Below are 18,718 nucleotides of genomic sequence, written 5' to 3' on the forward strand. Positions count from 1 at the left end.
GAACGTAGAAGAGGAAACCAGAGCGATCTTGACAAGGAGACGGGATTCACAGGGACTATCTAGAAACTAGAGCAGAACTTGGAACTAACTGTTCCAAACGGAACAGGAAACAAAGTATCACACGAAAATTAACCAACGAACTGGCAACCTGTGATAGAGTCGTCCTCGTATTTATTCCCAGTCTCTGATGAAAGCCAGGTGTATGATTACTGGGTAACTAGCAGCAATTGACTGAAATTGGGGCATGATCAGGGAGAAGAGTGTTAAAGGGAAACGGCCAACGGGAACCATGACAATACCCCCCTCCCCCCAATGGGAGCCTACCAGCATTCCTCCAGGCCTGTCCGGATGGTCCTGATGGAAGTCCTGAATGAGGAAAGGGTCTAGGATAAAGGAGCGGGGGACCCAGGAACGTTCTTCAGGACCGTACCCCTCCCAGTCCACCAGGTATTGGAGGCCCCTGCCCCGACGGCACACATCTAACAGTCGTCGGACAGTGTATGCCGGATGGTTGGCGACGAGCCGGGCAGGGGGAGGAGTCTCAACTGGGGGACACAAAGGGCTGACGAAGACTGGTTTTATCTGGAACACATGAAAGGTTGGGTAAATACGCATGGACTTGTGCAGCGTGAGGAGAACCGTTGTGTGGTTGATAATCCTTTCGATCTTGAGTGGTCCCAGGAAGTGGGGGGCGGGTTTCCTAAGTACTAGGGCGTATTTGAGCGGGCTGTCCTTGGCGGAAAGCCACATCATCCGCCCCGGTTGGTACTCTGGTACTGGAGTCCGGTGTCGGTCGGCCGTTTTTGTCGATCTGAGTAGGGCCGTGCGGGTCTCCTCCCAAACCTTCCGGCACCGATCAACATGGTCCCGAACCGACGGTACCGCGATCTCTTCTACCTGACCGGGGAACAGCAAGGGAACACTCGAACAGGGACCTCCCAATGGTAGAGTTCACCAGGGAGTTGTGGGAGTATTCAATCCAGGGAGATGGTCGCTCCAGGTTGACGGGTGGTTTGCTGTTACGCAGCGTAACGTTGCCTCCAGGTCCTGGTTAACCCGTTCCGTCTGCCCGTTTGTCTGGGGGTGGAAGCCGGATGACAGTCTGGCCGTTGCTCCTGGGGCTCGACATACCTGCGAGATGAACTGGGGACCCCGATCGGAGAGGATGTCCGCGGGGATTCCGTGGAGGCGGGAGATGTGATGGACTAGAAGATCTGCCGTTTCTTGCAAGGGTGGGAGTTTAGGGAGGGCCACAAAATGCACCGCCTTGGAGAATCGGTCTACCATGGTGAGGACAGTTGTGTTTCCGCGGGAAGGGGATAGACCGGTGACGAAGTCTAGAGCGACGTGGGACCAGGGACGACCAGGTACAGGTAGGGAACGGAGTAATCCCGCAGGTAGCCGATGGGAGGCTTTTCCACGGGCGCAGACGGAACATGGGAAACATAGGAACGGGTGTCAGGGTCCATGGAGGGCCACCAGAAATGCCTCTTCAGGAGGGTCAGGGTCCGATCGATTCCGGGATGGCAGGCGAAGCGAGAATTGTGCCCCCACTGTAGGACCTGTGATCGAACAGCATGGGGTACAAAGAGGAGATTGCGAGGTCCGGTGCCTGGGTAGGGATGCGTCCTTTGGGCCCCTGACTTTGGACCCGATCTCCCAGGTGAGGGCAACCACTACACAGAAATCCGGAAGAATGGTTTCGGAGTTGGGAAGATCCTCCTCAGAAACGTATTGGCGGGAGAGGGCATCGGGCTTCCCGTTCTTGGACCCCGGACGATAGGTGAGGGAGAACCTGAACCGGCCAAAAAATAATGCCCAACGGGCCTGGCGGGAATTCAGGCGTTTGGCGGTCTGGATATATTCATGGTTCTTGTGGTCTGTCCAGACGATAAATGGGTGTTCTGCCCCCCTCCAACCAATGCCTCCACTCTTCCAACGCCAGTTTGACCGCTAGTAGCTCCCGGTTCCCCACGTCGTAGTTTCGTTCGGGGAGAGAAGGCGGCACGGGGATGTAGTCTCTGATCCGGGCCCGAACGTTGGGACAGTACCGCTCCCACCCCGGAGGCAGAGGCGTCAAACTCCACAATGAACTGACAGGAGGGGTTCGGTTGAATCAGAACAGGGGCAGACGTGAAACGCTTCTTCAGTTCGGCGAATGCGGAGTCCGCCCCGGAGTTCCAAAGGAAAGGGGTAGTATTGGAGTTTAAAAATATTATGTAGTATAAAACTTGTATCATTTGCTGTGTAACTAGTCAGTTTGCTATGTATGTACTCAATTTAGTAGAATGAAATCTTAGGAATGTAAAAGACAAATGGTGTGTTAATGGAAGGTAGCTGAAGAGATGTAGATTAGAACTGTACATGTGGTACGTGTGAAACTAGACCAGGATTTTGCTATAAAAAATGCCGTGTCCGAGGATCGGTGGGCAATCAGCGACTAGCTCAATGACTGTCTCAGCTTTGATTTGCAAATTAAAGTTTAACCCTTCTTGAAGAATCTTCTGCGTCTCTTGGTCATTTGTGAGGCACGAAAAACCACGACATAATTGGCGACCGCGGCAGGACCGGATAGAGACCCGCGGAAATGAAACGGCAGACTGGGGGCACTTCCCAGTCCTCTAGGGACCCCCACAAGGCTAACAGAATTAAGGGTGCACCCAAACAAAAAGTAAGCGCTTTTTGCGACAATTTGGACTAAGAATTCTGTTGGTTTTGGGGAGGTCTTGGAGTCTCAGAAGTGTGGAACCACTGCCGAAGGGTCTCTCCGGTCCAAAGAATCTGGCAGAATTGGGGGTTAACAGAGGAGGCTCAGAGGATTGATCAAGAACACTGCAGTGAAGGTAAGTACAAAAAAGTTAATAAGAAGTTAAGAAAAAGTCCACGTGGTGTTGGTCAATCCCTGTGGGTACCGCTTCGTATGAAACGAAGGGCTGAACGGGCAGGGAAAGTAGAATAGAAAATCCTCGTGGATACCGCCTTAAGAGATAAAGGTCTGAACGGCCGAGGTGTTTAGAGTAGAAAATCCTCGTGGACACCTCCTTAAGAGATAAGGGTCTGAACGGGCGAGGTGCAAAGAGCAAGTTCTGTAGGTACCGCTCTGATTAGAGGTCTGCACGGGCAGGACAGAATAGGAAACAAGTTCAGTCCAATATATAGTTAAAAGCGCTGGTAGATAGACAATAGACTAGGCATAGAATTAGAGTAAGTTAAGAAAAAGTCCACATGGTGTGTAGAATTAGAGTGAATTTAGTGAAGAAAAAGTCCACGTGGTGTGTAGAATTAGAGTGAATTTAGTGAAGAAAAAGTCCACGTGGTGTTAGACTAGGCGTAGAATTAGAGTAAGTAATATTATCCAGTAAACAAACTGTGAATCTCTGAAATACCTTAAAAAGATAAAATAACATGACAGGTAAAGGAACGGCAGTAGAGATTCTGAGCAAAAAAATTCCCGTTAATTAATAATGAGATCACAAAAGCTTCAGAAAAATGGGGAAAAAAGAATCAATAACCTGGTCACAAAGTGGCCAAGAGAAGGAACGTTTGATGTAAGTTTGTGCGAAGAAATGGAGGGACTAATTAAAAATTACAAACCAAAAGATAAATCTAAGAAAAGAGAGCAAAAAAGAGAAAGAGAAATGGAAGTGCTAAAACTCCAGAACGGAGGGGGAAAGGCTGAGGAGGACAGGTAGAATATTGATTACAAGCGAGGAAGACACTAAGGTGCCGGAGAAACAGCCTGTTAAAGAGAGAGAAGGGTGCGGTGAGAAGCTGGCTTCGGCTCCGTACCCGAATGCGAAAGAAACAGAAAAACCCCCTCCCTATAATGAGGAAGGAACCCCTAAGCAGTGCCCCCTGCTGACAGGGACAGTGACCATGCAGGGAGAAGTCCAAGTTTGGGATAATGAGGAGGAGAAAAAACAATACGAGAAGGAAAAAGCGGCGATATGGAAGGAGATACAGGCAGAAAAGATTAAGATAGAACAGGTACAGAGAGAAATGGGAGAAGAGATTGAACGGATGAAATACTTAAAAGAGGAAAAGGAGTATGAGGAGTATTGGTTATACTATAGAAATAAACAGACTAGAAGAGAAGGTGACTCATTGGAGGAGCAAGAGTTAAGTGGAGAGAGAGAGGATGTGAGAATTTGTGGGGAAGAGATAGGAGGCAGTAGGGGAGCGACTTGTGGAAGTAGAGAGAGAGCTAGATAAGTTACTGAGAGTGGATTGCCAGATGTGAAAAATACTCCAGGGGCCAACCAAGTATTGAATCAGGACAGAAAGGAAGGACTCCACAGGGAGACCGAGGGAAGAAGAGAACCCCGGAGACATTTGTGTGGGAGGCAGTAAAGACAAACCCTGAGACAGATGGGGAGTCAGGTGAGGAGAAGAGCCAGGGCAGTTGGGAAGAAGGAGGAAGAATGATGCCATTGTTAGTAAAAGGATCAGGACAAGTGCAGTATATCCCTCGGGGATCCCAGGACCTAGAAGGGCTGAAAAACACTCTGCCGGATCTACATGAAGGAGCAGGGAAATGGATTAGAGCCTTTGAAGAAGAAACAGCGGGACGATTATTGGCTATGGGAGATTTGAAGGCACTGTTGATAAGGTTGATGGGAACCTCCAAATTTAACGAACTAATGGAAATGGCTGGCATAGTAAACTCAAACGACCCGAGAACCGATGGAGACAGGTTTGGCAGAGTGAGGCAGAGGGTATGGCAGGCCCTCAGAAAGTTTTATCCACCCAAAGTGGACCCCAAAGCCTTAAAAGGGGATCCACTGGGAGACACTGAAAACCCAGCAGCCTACGTAGAAAACCAGTTGAAAAGGTGGAGACTGGAGACTGAGCAAGAGGTGGAGAATAGCTTATTTATGACCTCACTGTTCCGACATAGCATTTTGGATGCAATGCCTTCACAAGTAAAATCCAAACTGGAGGAAGTGGTTGGGCTAACGTCAAAGACCCCACAAGAATTTAGAGACCACGTAGTCCATGCGGTTGAGAAATACCGAAAAGACAAACGAAGGTTGGCTGAGCAGCAGGAAGAGGTGCAAAGAAAGTTAATACAAATGCAGCTTGAAGAACTCAAAAAGAAGGAAAAAGAGAAAAGCAAAAAGATGCTGCCAGCAACCACTGGTCCGAGTACAGCCATTGAACCGGACAAAGCACTGCTATATGGGGGAACTGATCATACTGTAAGACAAGGGCTGGAAAACCCCATGCCAATAATCGTCTTTGGCGGAGCATTCCCACAAATGCCCTATCAGGAACAGACTAAATTCAAACAGCCCAGACAGGACTGGAAGTCCCAAGGAGGGGGACAGAGGAGCTATGGGCAGAGAGAACCAGTGAGGAAACAGGGGGAAAGAGAAGTAGAGAGATTGTGCTGGGAATGTAATCAGCCAGGTCACATGAAAAGAGATTGTCCGTTTATACTATGGCCTGTCACACACCAGCAGGAACCGATAAGAAGGGAACTAAAGTTTAGCCAAGGACCAGCCCCCACAGGCCCAAGCGGACCTGTGAACCCCTATGCGAGGTATTAGGGGTGCCCCGAGAACTTGAGTGGGAAGGGACATTACTCAATGATAACAAGGGAGGCAGATGAGGAACCCATTGTTCAGGTTATGTTAGAAGGACAACTGACACCAATGATGATAGATACTGGAGCCACGTACACTTGCGTACAGCCACAGTATGCCCTTCACCTTCCCATGTCAAGAAAGTTTATTAAGACGGTATGGTCTCGGGGAAAACACAGTTGACACAGTGCACGGCTCCACTGCGGTTGAGAATGGGAAATAAAATTGTTTTGCCGGTGCTAGTATTTAAAGGAACTCCAATTAATTTGTTAGGCAGAGATGCCTTATTGAATTGGAATTAAAATTAGAATGCACCAGAAATGGGCTGAGTGTGGGAAGAGCAGGGGCTCAATTGATAGTGCGAGAAGACAAGAAGGCTAATGTCTTTTGGATAGGAGACATCGCAGATCAGATTCAGGAATCCTGGGAAAAATGGAAAAAGGGCGTGCAGGTTATATTACCCAGGGCTGTAATGCCCAAATCTGAGCTACATTGTACAGTGATCGTTGACGAGACTCAGAACGGGGAGTTAGAGGAGAAATGGCACCTAGAGGCGTGTACCCAGCAGCGCCTGGAAGGGGAGGCTGTGATAATTGGAAAGCAAGGGGCAGCTTTACAAGTTACATGGAACACCTTTTTAGAAAAATGGTACAGGATACCGGAGGCTGCGCCCCACGTAACGTTGTTGGTAAACATGGGATATCAGTCTAAAGACTTAGGACCCTTAGTTAAGAGTGCTGAAACCGCAACAGTGTGGAGGAAAATCACGCCAGAGGTGTGGATATCAGAAGACAACAATTGTATTAAAATAATGGTAAGTGTAGATATGGTAGGGACAGTGAGAGAGGTCGAAATAACTCCCCAACCACACCTGCCCTTGCTGGGAAAGGAAAGAGGCCAGCAGAAAGATAAAAGGTTAGATGAGTTGCCATCTATTCTCTGGCCACAGCATGACACGGACGTAGGGAGTCCGGTGGAAGTAAGGCTGAAAAGGGGAGCAATTCCACCCCGGAGACCACAATACCCTCTAAGACCAGAAGCAGAAGAGGGAATAGCATCGACAGTGCAGGGGTTGCTTGAAATAGGAGTGCTTAAAAGAAGCACTCCATGCAATAAGAAGTCCATGCAATACCCCGTTGCTGCTGGTTTTAAAAGCAGATAAATCTAAGTGGAGATTGGTGCATGATTTGCGAGCGGTAAATGATGTGGTAGAGGACTGGCCAGCGGTAGTCCCCAACCCACACACGCTTTTGACTAATGTTCCACCAGGAGCAAGTTACTTTTCAGTGATTGATTTGTGTTCGGCTTTCTTCAGCATTCCTGTAGCCCACCAGTGTCAGTATTTGTTTGCATTTACTTACAGAGGTGCTCAGTATACCTATACCAGAATGCCGCAAGGATTTAAACATTCACCACACGTTTTTAATCAGGTATTGAAGGCAGACCTGGAGGGTATGCCATTGGAAAGTACATTGTTACAGTATGTTGATGACCTGTTGATTTGCTCCCACAGTAAGGAACAGTGTGAGCAGGACACTATAACTCTGTTAGAGAAGCTAGCGCACGGAGGACATAAAGTATCCAGAAAGAAACTGCAATTTTGCACACAGCAAGTGGAATACTTAGGCAGGGTAATATCCAAGGGAGTGAAGGCGATAGCACCAGATCAGATTGAGGCAATAACTAAGGCCGCCAAACCCCAGACTGTAGGGCAGATGATGACGTTTTTGGGAATGGCAGGGTACAGCTCAGATTGGATAGGAGAATATGCCGAGATTGTGGCACCTTTAAGAAAGATAATGAAAGAAGCAGGACATACAAATTTGAAGAATGGCTTACAGTGGGATGGAGAGGCAGAGACAGCTTTCAATACTAAGCAGGAATTGCAGTCAGAACCAGCATTAGCTTTGCCTGACTACGAGAAGGTTTTTTATTTGTATGTATCCAACCGACAGGAGGGTTATGTTACAGCAGTTCTAACACAAGAGACAGGCACAGGAAAAGCAAAGCAGCCGATAGCATACTACATACAGTACGAGACTAGATGAGGTGGCTCAGGGGTATCCACCCTGTTATCAGGGATTGGCGTCGCTGTACTATGCATATGAAAAGGCATCATCTGTAACCCTGGGCTATCCTGTGACTCTGTACACACACCACAAAGTAGCAGAATTACTGGAAAGAGGGAAATTTGTGTTAACGCCAGCTAGGATAGCAGTGTATCAGATGCTATTGACATTTCCAGATATAACTATACAGAGATGCACTACCAGTAATATAGCCGATTTTGTCCCTTTGGGCTATGAAGGAGAACCCCATGATTGTGTAGGGAAGACGATGGCATTTGCCAAATTAAGAGCAGATTTACGATCAGAACCAGTAGAGGATGCAGATAAAAAGGTTCTGTTCGTAGATGGCTCTTGTTATAGGGATTATGATGGAAATCACGCAGGGTTCTCAGTCGTGCAGCAGGATCAGTCGAGCTATAAGATTATTAGGATGGAGTCCTGTCCCCAACCGTGTTCCGCCCAACTAGCGGAAATCAAAGCCCTGATAGCTGCGTGTGAAATGATGGAAGGTGAGAAAGTAGACATCAAAACTGATTCGGCATATGCTCATAAAGTATGCCATTTGTTCGGGGCAGTGTGGAAGCAGAGAGGTTTTAAAAAAAAGTAGCGGAGATCCCATACAACATTGTCCGCAAATTCTAGACTTAATAAAAGCCATAATGAAACCTAAAGCATTGACTATAGTAAAATGCCAGGCACATTAAAAGGGAAACGATGTAATAACAAAGGGAAATCAAGCTGTGGACGAGGCAGCCAGAAAAGCGTCTGTGTGTACGTCAGCTGTCATTGCCCCCCAGGTAAGCCTAACTCCAAAACCTGAGGTAAAGGACCTGATTGAAATACAAGGTAAGGCAACTTTGGCAGAACAGACAATGTGGAGAAAAAGGGGGGGCAAGCAGAACCCGGAAGGCTTGTGGAGCACGGAAGATGGTTTGTTGGTAGTGCCCACCCCTCTACTGACGATTCTGATTTCAGAAGCGCATGGGATGGACCATTGTGCAAGGGAGGGAAGTGATAAAGAAAATAAAGAAGGATGGTTTTTGGTCACCTTATTTACAGGCTTCAGTGGACTTTTTCTTGTCACAGTGTGAGGTATGCGCACAGAATAATGTTCGAAAGGGAATTACAACCCCAATAGGCCACATTCCTGTACCTGAAGGACCATTTAAACATCTAGTGGTCGATTACGTAGACATGATAAAGACAGTGAGAGGGAAAAGATACATGCTGGTAGTAATTGATCGATTTAGCAGATGGGTGGAGGCGGTACCTTCAAAAGATCAAGGGGCAAAGACGGTGGTAAGATTTCTGACAAATGAAGTTTGGAATACCTACAGAAGTTAGCTTAAACAAACTATAATGTGTTGCATTTATGAAATCGATGAACTCCTGCAGAGAAAACGAATTACATTTCTGCATGCAACAAAAACATTTTGAACTCCGAAAAAAAGACGGGTTGAAGTTTACTTTTAAGTAAAATAATCAATGTCTATTTGAGTCCTTCTTGTATTTATGAAAAACACTGAACCTACATTGTCCACCAGCAGCAAACCAAAAATAACGACAGCCAGCTGTCAACCTGAAAAATAAAAGGACTATTTCACTGAACAATGAAAAAATATGAATATATGTAAAATAATAGGCAATTAAAATATTTATCATACTTGGTTAATGGGATTTCTGCTCCTGAACCTCAGCGCACAGCGTCTGCACATCAGGGCTGTATGACGTCACCTTCATCTTTACACAGGATCGCAAGCTGTCATCTGTGAGGCATGCGCGATGTTTGTTTTTAATACAGTTCATGTTGGAGAACACCTGCTCATACACATATGTTGATCCAAAGATCGACAGGACGCCAAGCGCATACTTTTTAATGTTTACATAAATGTCGGGGATAGCATTCCATGTTTCGAACACAAGTTTGTCCGGTTTGTGGAGGTTTTCAATATCACTCCATTTGTGATTCTGAGCAAGAACGGCCTTCTGACGGGCAACATCTTCAAGGTCTGCTGTCAAGCGTCTAAACTTGGACACCCATATGACTTTGAAGGCTATGTCGGCCAGTTCCATCTCAAGATCAGGTTGACTCACACCTGCCAATGCAGTCGTATTCAGTGGGATGGATTGATGCTTAGGGGAGTGACCGGGAAGGATAATGTGCTTTTTACCTCTCTGAACTCACAGAAGCATTTCCCAAATGATGTTTGCATTGCGATGATTGCAGAATGTAAATACCCCGAATTTATCATGTCGTGAGCTTGTTTGAACTCTCTCAAATTGGGGAAGTGAGACAATGTGCCTTTCTGTAAATCTCTGGCAAGCACTGTCAACTTGTGCTGGAATGCCAAAACATCCTCCAACATGTGCAGGGCTGTGCATCCTTTCCCCTGAAGAGCTGTGTTCAGTGTGTTCAGGTGCGCTGTCATGTCTACCATGAAGTGTAGCTTTTACAGGCACCTCTGGCTGTTCCAGCTCAGGAAAGGTGAGACCTTTACTGCCCAGGAAAGTTTTCACTTCTTCCAGACACACGACAAAGCGTTTCAGCACCTCCCCTCTTGACAGCCACCGGATTTTGTTGTGCAGCAGGAGATCAGAATATGCGCTTTCCAGCTCGTCCAGTAACAAACGGAATTGACGGTGATTTAAACTTCTTGCCATTATTTTATTGACAATCTGAATGACAAGATCCATTACTTCCGTGCATTCCGTAGGAAATGTTTGAGCGCACAGTGCCTCTTGGTGCAAGATGCAGTGAAAAGTCAGCAGCTTTCTGTCCAGCGACTTCTGCAGTAAAGCCACAAATCCCTTGTGCGCTCCTGTCATACTTGGTGCCCCATCAGTAGCTACTGACACCAGGTGGGTGGTCTTTATTACTTTGGCTCTTAAACAATTCAAGACAGCCTCACAGATGTCCTCCCCCCGTGTCTGGCCTTTTAGAGGTATCAACTCAATCATTTCTTCCTGTGGCCCGGCAGAGTTTACATACCAGTGGAACAGCGCTAATTGTTCAATATCACCTTTGTCTTTAGACTCGTTACAGGCAACCGAGTAGGCCACAGCTGAATTGATGTCTTTAATTTACTGTCTTCTGATGTCTTCTGCCATTTTTATGGTTCTGTCTTTGACAGTCTTTGCAGAGAGGGGCATATCCCTGATTTTCTGCACTATTTCACTTTTGTTTTTAAAGTCCGTGAATAGATGTTCTGAAATCTTAATGTAAGATTCTTTTATATATTCACCGTCTGTAAACTGCTTCCCGTGCCTGACTATTTCCTGAGCGGCAACAAAACTAGCATATGTCATTGATTTTCCAGACATCATCCACTTCTTGAAATGATTTTTGCTCTGATCAACCTTCCGCATCAGTTCCGAAACGGTTTTTCTTCTCTCATCTCCATCCGGATATTTTTGAGCAAAGGCTGCGTGTTTATTCTGGAAATGTCTTGCGACTTTTGACTTTTTGTTGTTTGCTAGTTTCTCATTGCATATTAAGCATACCGGTAAACCAGTCTCGTCAGCAGTGAAAGCAAATGAATCTGCCCACGTATCATTAAATGTTCTGTTTTCTTCAGTCACTTTTCTTTTTTTTTAAGAATTCTCCATAGTTAGCCTACCTTGGATCGAAAAATTAAAGAAATCATGCACTGGCGGGTGTCAGGCATTGGCCGTGGTGACGTATATTAATAGCGACAAAAAACACGTTTTATTTAGATTGTACAAGATCACCATAATCTTCATATTTAGAATTACATTTCAAAAACTAACAAACAAACATAAAATACATTTTAATTAAATACTCATCATTTATTTTCCAAAGCCATAGGGAGCCGCAGCACAGAGATGAAAGAATCGGATGCGGCTCCGGAGCCGCGGGTTGCCGACCCCTGGTTTATACATAGCATAAAGGCAAAAAAAAACGTTGTATGCAGTGTTATTTCATTTTAAATGTCAAACGGGTTTTGTGGCTCCCTGTGTTTTCTTTTCTGTGAGAGACGGGTCCAAATGGCTCTTTCAGTGGTAAAGGTTGCCAACCCCTGGCTTAGACAATGGTTCAGCTTTTATCCAGAAAGTGGTCAAACTGGTACTACAGGCGCTGAGGACAAAGCAAAGATTTGGATGTGTATACCACCCTCAGTCGCAGGGCATGGTAGAGAGAATTAATGGAACCCTGAAAGCCAAACTAAACAAAATTTGTGCAGACACTAAACTTAATTGGGTCGATGCTTTAGCGTTAGCATTGATGAGTTACCACATGCAAACTAATCGAATGACATGCCTGACACCGCATGAGATTGCTGCAGGCTGGAAAGCTGTCATACCTGTGATAGGGGTAAGCAAAAATGTTTAATGGATAAACTACATATACTATAATCAACAGAGATTCATCAACTACACCGATGATGCACTGGAGGCCTTAGGGCAACAGCTAGATGCAACTAGCAGGATGGCGTGGCAAAACAGACAGGTACTGGATTGGCTTTTGGCAGGAAAAGGGTGTGTGTGTGTAATGTTTGGAGAACAATGCTGCACTTTCATACCGAACAATACTAGCCCAGAAAGGTCTTTCACCAGAGCAATGAATAAATTAAAGAATCTGCGGACCGAGGTCAAACAGAATGCAGGGTTCGGACATCAGTTTTTTGATTGGTTAGAAAGTAGACTCAGAGGATGGGGAGCATGGCTGACTAAAATGGCAATAACTGTCAGTATTGTAATGTTGAGCTGTGCGTTTGTGCTGTGCTGTTTTCTTCCTTGTCTCAAATCTCTTATAGTGCGTGCTGCAACCAAACAATTTCTGATGCTCGTGGCAATTACCGAAGCAAGCTTAGTGAAGAAAGAAACACCGAAAATGTTATCGTTACAGCCTAAAACACCTGCAGGATGAACAAGAGCAAAACGACAGTGTGGGAGTAGATTGTAAGGGCTTATGAGTCTTTTTCCCTGTCTCAGGTACAAAGGGACAGGTTTTTTTGGCTCAGCGGCCCAGGGTAACAGGGAGAGAATACTTTTGAGGACTTGGCGCAGAAAATTATAGTTTAACCTGAGATTTGGGAATAAATGTTTGAGTTTATTGAGGCTTTTGTGCGCGGACTCTTAGCCTTCTTTCTCTGTGTGAGACCCTCTGGGTTTCAAAGGGCGTTTATATATATTTTGGAATATAAAAATATTATGGAGTATAAAACTTGTATCATTTGCTGTGTAACTAGTCAGTTTGCTATGTATGTACTCAATTTAGTAGAATGAAATCTTAAGAATGTAGAAGACAAATGGTGTGTTAATATATGGTAATGAGAGGTAGCAGGGAGATGTAGTCAGCTTTGAAACTTGCTATTTGCTATGCATGTACCCAATTTAGCAAGAGAACGAAATCTGAGGAATGTAAAAGACAATGGTGTGTTAATGGAAGGTAGCTAAAGAGATGTAGATTAGAACTGTACATGTGGTACATGTGAAACTAGACCAGGATTTTGCTATAAAAAATGTCGCGTCCGAGGATCGGTGGGCAATCAGCGACTAGTTCAATGACTGCCTCAGCTTTGATTTGCAAATTAAAGTTCAACCAAGAATCTGCTGCGTCTCCTGGTCATTTGTGAGGCACGAAAAACCATGACAGTAGCAGGTGAGTTAAGTCGGGTAAGGGGGCCGCCACCTGACTGTAGTTTCTGATGAACCGGCGGTAGAAGTTCGCAAACCCCAGGAACCGTTGGTGTTGCTTGCGGTCCGTGGGTTTGGGCCACTCTGCCACAGCCTGGATCTTCTCGGGATCAGCTCTCACCTGTCCACGCTCGATGATATACCCTAGGAAGCTGACCGAGGGGACGAGGAATTCGCATTTCTCTGCCTTTATGAATAATTTATTCTCCCCCAGCCTCTGCAGGACTTGACGGACGTGGTGCACGTGTTGCTGGGGACTGCTGGAAAAGATCGGGGTGTCATCCAGGTAGACAAACACACAGCGGTTAAGGAAGTCTTTTAGACATCATTAATCAAGGCTTGAAAAACTGCGGGGGTATTGGTGAGGCCGAAAGGCATGACTAAGTACTCGAAGTGGCCTAACGGGGTATTGAAAGCCGTCTTCCACTCGTCCCCCTCCCTTATCCGGACCAAATGGTAGGCGTTTCGGAGATCCAACTTCAAGAAGATGGCGGCTCCATGAAGTGGCTCAAACGCAGAACATAAGGGGCAGTGGGTACTTGTTCTTAATGGTGATATGATTTAGGCCTTGGTAACCGATGCAGGGATGGAGAGAGCCGTCCTTCTTCCCCACAAAGAATCCAGCAGCCACCGGGGAGGATGAGGGTCGAATAATGCCCGCCGCGAGAGACTCACTAATGTATTTCTCCATGGCTTCTTTCTGAGGCCGGGACAAGTTATACAGGCGACTGGTGGGTAACGAGGCCCCGGGAAGAAGGTGGATAGCGCAGTCATATGGGCGGTGTGGAGGCAGGGAAAGAGCACGTTGCTTGCTGAATACCTGTCCCAGGTCATGATATTCTGTGGGAACTCTGGACAAGTCGAGGGTTTCAAAGACGGGCGAGGTCACTGTATCCTCCCTAGGGGATAGGGTTGACTGCAGACGGGTGGCGTGGCAAAATGGGCTCCAGCTGGCTATCCTCCCGGTAGACCGATAAATGTCAGGGTTTTGGCGGCGTAGCCAGGGGTATCCAAGTACTATCGGGGCTTGAGGAGAGGAGATTAGGTTAAATTGTACCTGCTCCCGATGATTCCCAGAGAGGATCAAAGACAGTGGAGGAGTAGGGTGAGTGACTCGAGCCAGTACCCGCCCTTCCAGAGGGGTAGACAACGGCTCCCGAGGAATTCCGGCCTGGACAGCTATGTCTTCATCCAACAGATTCCCCTCAGTACTGGAGTCTATCAAGGTAGACAAGGACAAGGACTGTCGATTGTAGGTTACAGAAGCTTGGATCTGCATCCAGGCTTGGGGAACTGAAGGGAGTGTCGTCTGATTCACCAGAACAGTTGGAGTGGGGGCTACACTAGGAGCGGACGGGGAAGGGAGGCTGGCTGAAGATGTTAAGGTGGGCTGTAGGATGACCCGCGGAGCGGGGTGACTGGTCTTTTCTCTCAGATGTTCTCGAAGTCGATTATCTAGCCTGGTGGCTAGAGAGACCAGAGTCCAGGCTGTTCGCGTCATCCCTGGCCGCTAATTCAATTTTTGTCAGAGAGACCCGGTCGAAACACTTCATGTAGTGCTTCGTCATTCCACCCAGAGTCGGCCGCTAATGTTCGGAACTCTACAGAGTATTTCGCTACGCTTCGCGAGCCCTGACCGAGAGTCAGAAGGCGCCTAGTGGCGCCCTTCCCGCGAATGGGATGTTCCAAAACTTTCCTCATCTCCGAGATGAAGGTGGAGAAGGAGGAACAGACCTCTGGCTGGTTGTCTCAGATCGCGGTGGCCCATGATAAGGCATCCCTTCGTAACAGCCCCATGATGTACGCAATTTTGATCTGTCCGAACTGTACGTACGTGGCTGTTGCTCAAAAACCAGAGAGCACTGCAGTAAGAAAGCCCAGCACTTTCCTAGGTCCCCAGTGTAGGGTTCTGGTTCAGGTACGTAAGGCTCTCGAGGTAATTAGGTTGCCGAGCCAAGGGGTGTACCCATCCCAGGCTGTGCGGTTTGGTCAGACTGGGTTCTTGGAAAGGACAGAGTAAGGGGAGCGGATACCCGAACAACCTGCTCACTGACCTTCTTTACATCCTCAGGTAGGGCATGAAGATCTTTCATGACTTCTCTGAGTAGTTGATCATGTATGCCCAGTAGGGAGCCCTGGCTAAGGAGGGCCTGTTGCACCAGGTCCATGTCCACTGGGTTCATTCTGGCTAGTTCGTTCTGTTACACGGGGGCAACAGAGGAGAACCCAAGTGCAGGACACTGGCACGTCAACTCATTTGGGGAGGCTGGTGTAGACCTGAACATAGAGCAGGAAACCAGAGGAATCTTGACAAGGAGACGGGATTCACATGGACTCTCTAGAAACTAGAGCAGAACTTAGAACTACTGGTTCTAATCAGAACAAGGAAGAAAGTATCCAACAAACTAGCAACCTGTGATAGAGTCGTCCTTGTATTTATTTACCAGTCTCTGTTGAAAGCCAGGTGTACGATTATTGGGTAACTAGCAGCAATTGACTGAAATTGGGGCATGATCAGGGAGAAAGAAATGTTAAGAGGGAACTGCCAACCAGAACCATTACAGCATATAAGGTGAAGGAGAATCCTAAGGGTGTCTATAGATATATTAAGAGCAAAAGGATCGCAAGGAACAACATTGGACTTCTGGAAGATCAGAGTGGTAATCTATGTATGGAGCTGAATGAGATGGGGGAGAATGTAAATGGAGTTTTTGCGTCTGTATTTACTCAGGAGAGGGTTACAAGGTCTATATAAGTTCATCAATGCAGCTGCGAGGCTATGCACTCTTTACAGATAACAGAGGAGGAGGTGTCATGAGGCAAATTTAGGTGGATGAGTTCCCAGGGCCTGACAAGGGAGGCCAGTGCAGAAACTGCAAGGGCCCTAGCTGAGACATTTAAACATCCTTAGTCTCAGGTGAGGGGCCATAGGATTGGATAATAGCTGATATTATTCTGTTGTTTAAGAAAATCTCTAAGAATAAGATAGGAAATTGGAGGCTGGCGAACCTTATGTCAGTAGTAGGAAAGTTATTGGAAGGTATTCTGAGGGATACCCTCAATATAACTATTTGGATAGACAAGGACCAATTAGGGATAGTCAGCATGGCTTTGTGCATGGCAGGTCATGTCTAACCAATCTTACTTAAAGAGTTTTTTTGAGGAAGTTACCAGGAAAGTTGATGAAGGCAAAGCAGTGGATGTTGGCTGCATGGACTTTAGCAAACCCTTTGACAAGGTCCTACATGGGAGGTTGGTCAAGAAGCTTGAATCACTTGCCATTCAACATGAGGCAGTAAATTGGATTCAACATTGTCTTTGCAGGAGAAGTCAGAGAGAGGTGGTAGATGGTTGCCTCTCCGACTCGAGGCCTGTGACCAGTGGACTGCCTTTGGGACTGGTGCTGGGTCCTTTGTTTGTCATCTATATCAATGAACTGAATGATACTGTGGCAAATTGGATCATAAAATTTATGGTGGCACCAAAATTGCAGGTGTAGTGGAAAGCAAGGAATACTATCAAAGTTTGGAGTGGGACCAGGACCAGCTGGAAAAGTGAGTTGCAAAATGGCAGATGGAATTTAATGCAGACAAGTGTGAGGTGTTGCACTTTGGGAAGTTCAAGCAGTGTTGGTCTTACACAGTGAGTGGCAGGACAGTGAGGAGTATAATAAAGCAGTGAGATTTGGGAATACAGTTTCATAATTCCTTGAATTCCTTTTCAAAGGTTGATAAGGTCATAAATAAACATTTTGGAATGTTGCCCTTCATAAATCAACATAGTAGTGCAGGAGTTGGGATGTAATGTTGAAATTGTATAAGATGTTGGTGACACCTAATTTGGTGTAATGTGTTTTGATGTGGTCACCTACCCAAAGGAAATCTGCAAACAAGATTGAAAGAGTACAGAGAAGATTTACATAGATGTTGAGGGGACATGAGGACCTGAGTTATATGGAAAGGTTGAATAGGTTAGGATGATATTCCTTAGAACACAGAAGGTTGAGAGGAGATTTGATAGAGGTGTACAAAATTATGAGGTGTATCGCTGGGGGAAATGCAAGCAGGCTTTTTCAGCTGAGGTTGGGTGAGATGGGAACTAAAGAACATGGGCTAAGGGTGAAAGGTGAAATGTTTAAACGGAACATGAGAGGGAGCTGCTTCACTCAGAGGGTGGTGAGATTGTGGAGTGAGCTGCCAGTGCAAGTGATGGATGGGGAGTTGATTACACCATTTTACATAAATTTGGATAAGTACATGAATGAAAGGGGTATGGAGGACTGTTGGTCAACGGGACTAGGGAGACTGATGCTTCAGCATGGACTAGATGGGCCGAAGGGCCTGTTTCTGTGCTGTAGTGTTTTTTGTCTCTATGCTCCATGTAGATCACAGAAAATGAAATGCATCAGTCAAGGCTGTGTTGTGGAAGACGTTGGGATGTCATAAATTCATCTGTGATCTTACTGACTAAGGGCGCACACTGGAGGGACATCTGGCCAGTTATTTTCTGTAAGCTTTTCCCGTGTTCGCGCTAGTTCATGTGTTTGTTAGTGAGGACTCCTAAAAGGAGATCAAAAATTCATTTAAAAATAATTTTTAAAAAATAGTTCAAGTTTCAAAATAAATTTATTATGAAATTACTTTATGTCGCCATATACTGCCTTGAGATTCATTTTCTTGAAGGCATTTACTTTAAAACATAAACTGCTGTATAATAGAATCAATGAAAAACTACACATAAAGATTTACAAACAATGAATGTACAAAAGAAGACAAATGGCAAAAATAAAATCAGATATAGTGAATAAATAATACTGAGAACAGGAATTGGAGAGTTCTTGAAAGTGTGCCCATAGGTTGAGAGAGGTCATCCACACAGATTCAGGAGCCTGATGGTTGTCGGGTAATCACTATTCCTGAACCTGTTGCTGCTGGACCTATAGCTCTTGTACCTCCTTCCCATTGTCAACATAAAGAAGTGAGCATAGGCTGGACGGTGCAGATGATTAATGTTGATTGTGGCTTTTTTGTGGCAGTGCTACTTGTCGATGTGCTCAGTGGTGGGGAGAGCTTAGCCTGTGATGGATTAAGTTGTATCCAACACTTTTTGCAGACTTCTCCATTCTTGTAAGTGATCTTATCATCCTTGTTTCTTTGTCAATAGGGTCTGAGATAATATCAGCACCCAGGATGAAAAGCCAAATGTGACATTTGCACCACATAACCTCCCGCAGAGATCCTTTCAATAATTCCAAGTGCTCTACTGTCAACACTGATCAGAACATCAGAGATTTAAGACATAGCAAGTGTTGGAATCTTAAGCAAAAACACACCTCTGAAGGAAGTCAGTGAGTGAAGCTGCTTGACCCCATGAGTTCATCGGCAGATTATATTCTGATCAGCACCT

Source organism: Hypanus sabinus, chromosome 23 (genome assembly GCF_030144855.1).
Source record: "Hypanus sabinus isolate sHypSab1 chromosome 23, sHypSab1.hap1, whole genome shotgun sequence".
NCBI classification, from domain to species: domain Eukaryota; kingdom Metazoa; phylum Chordata; class Chondrichthyes; order Myliobatiformes; family Dasyatidae; genus Hypanus; species Hypanus sabinus.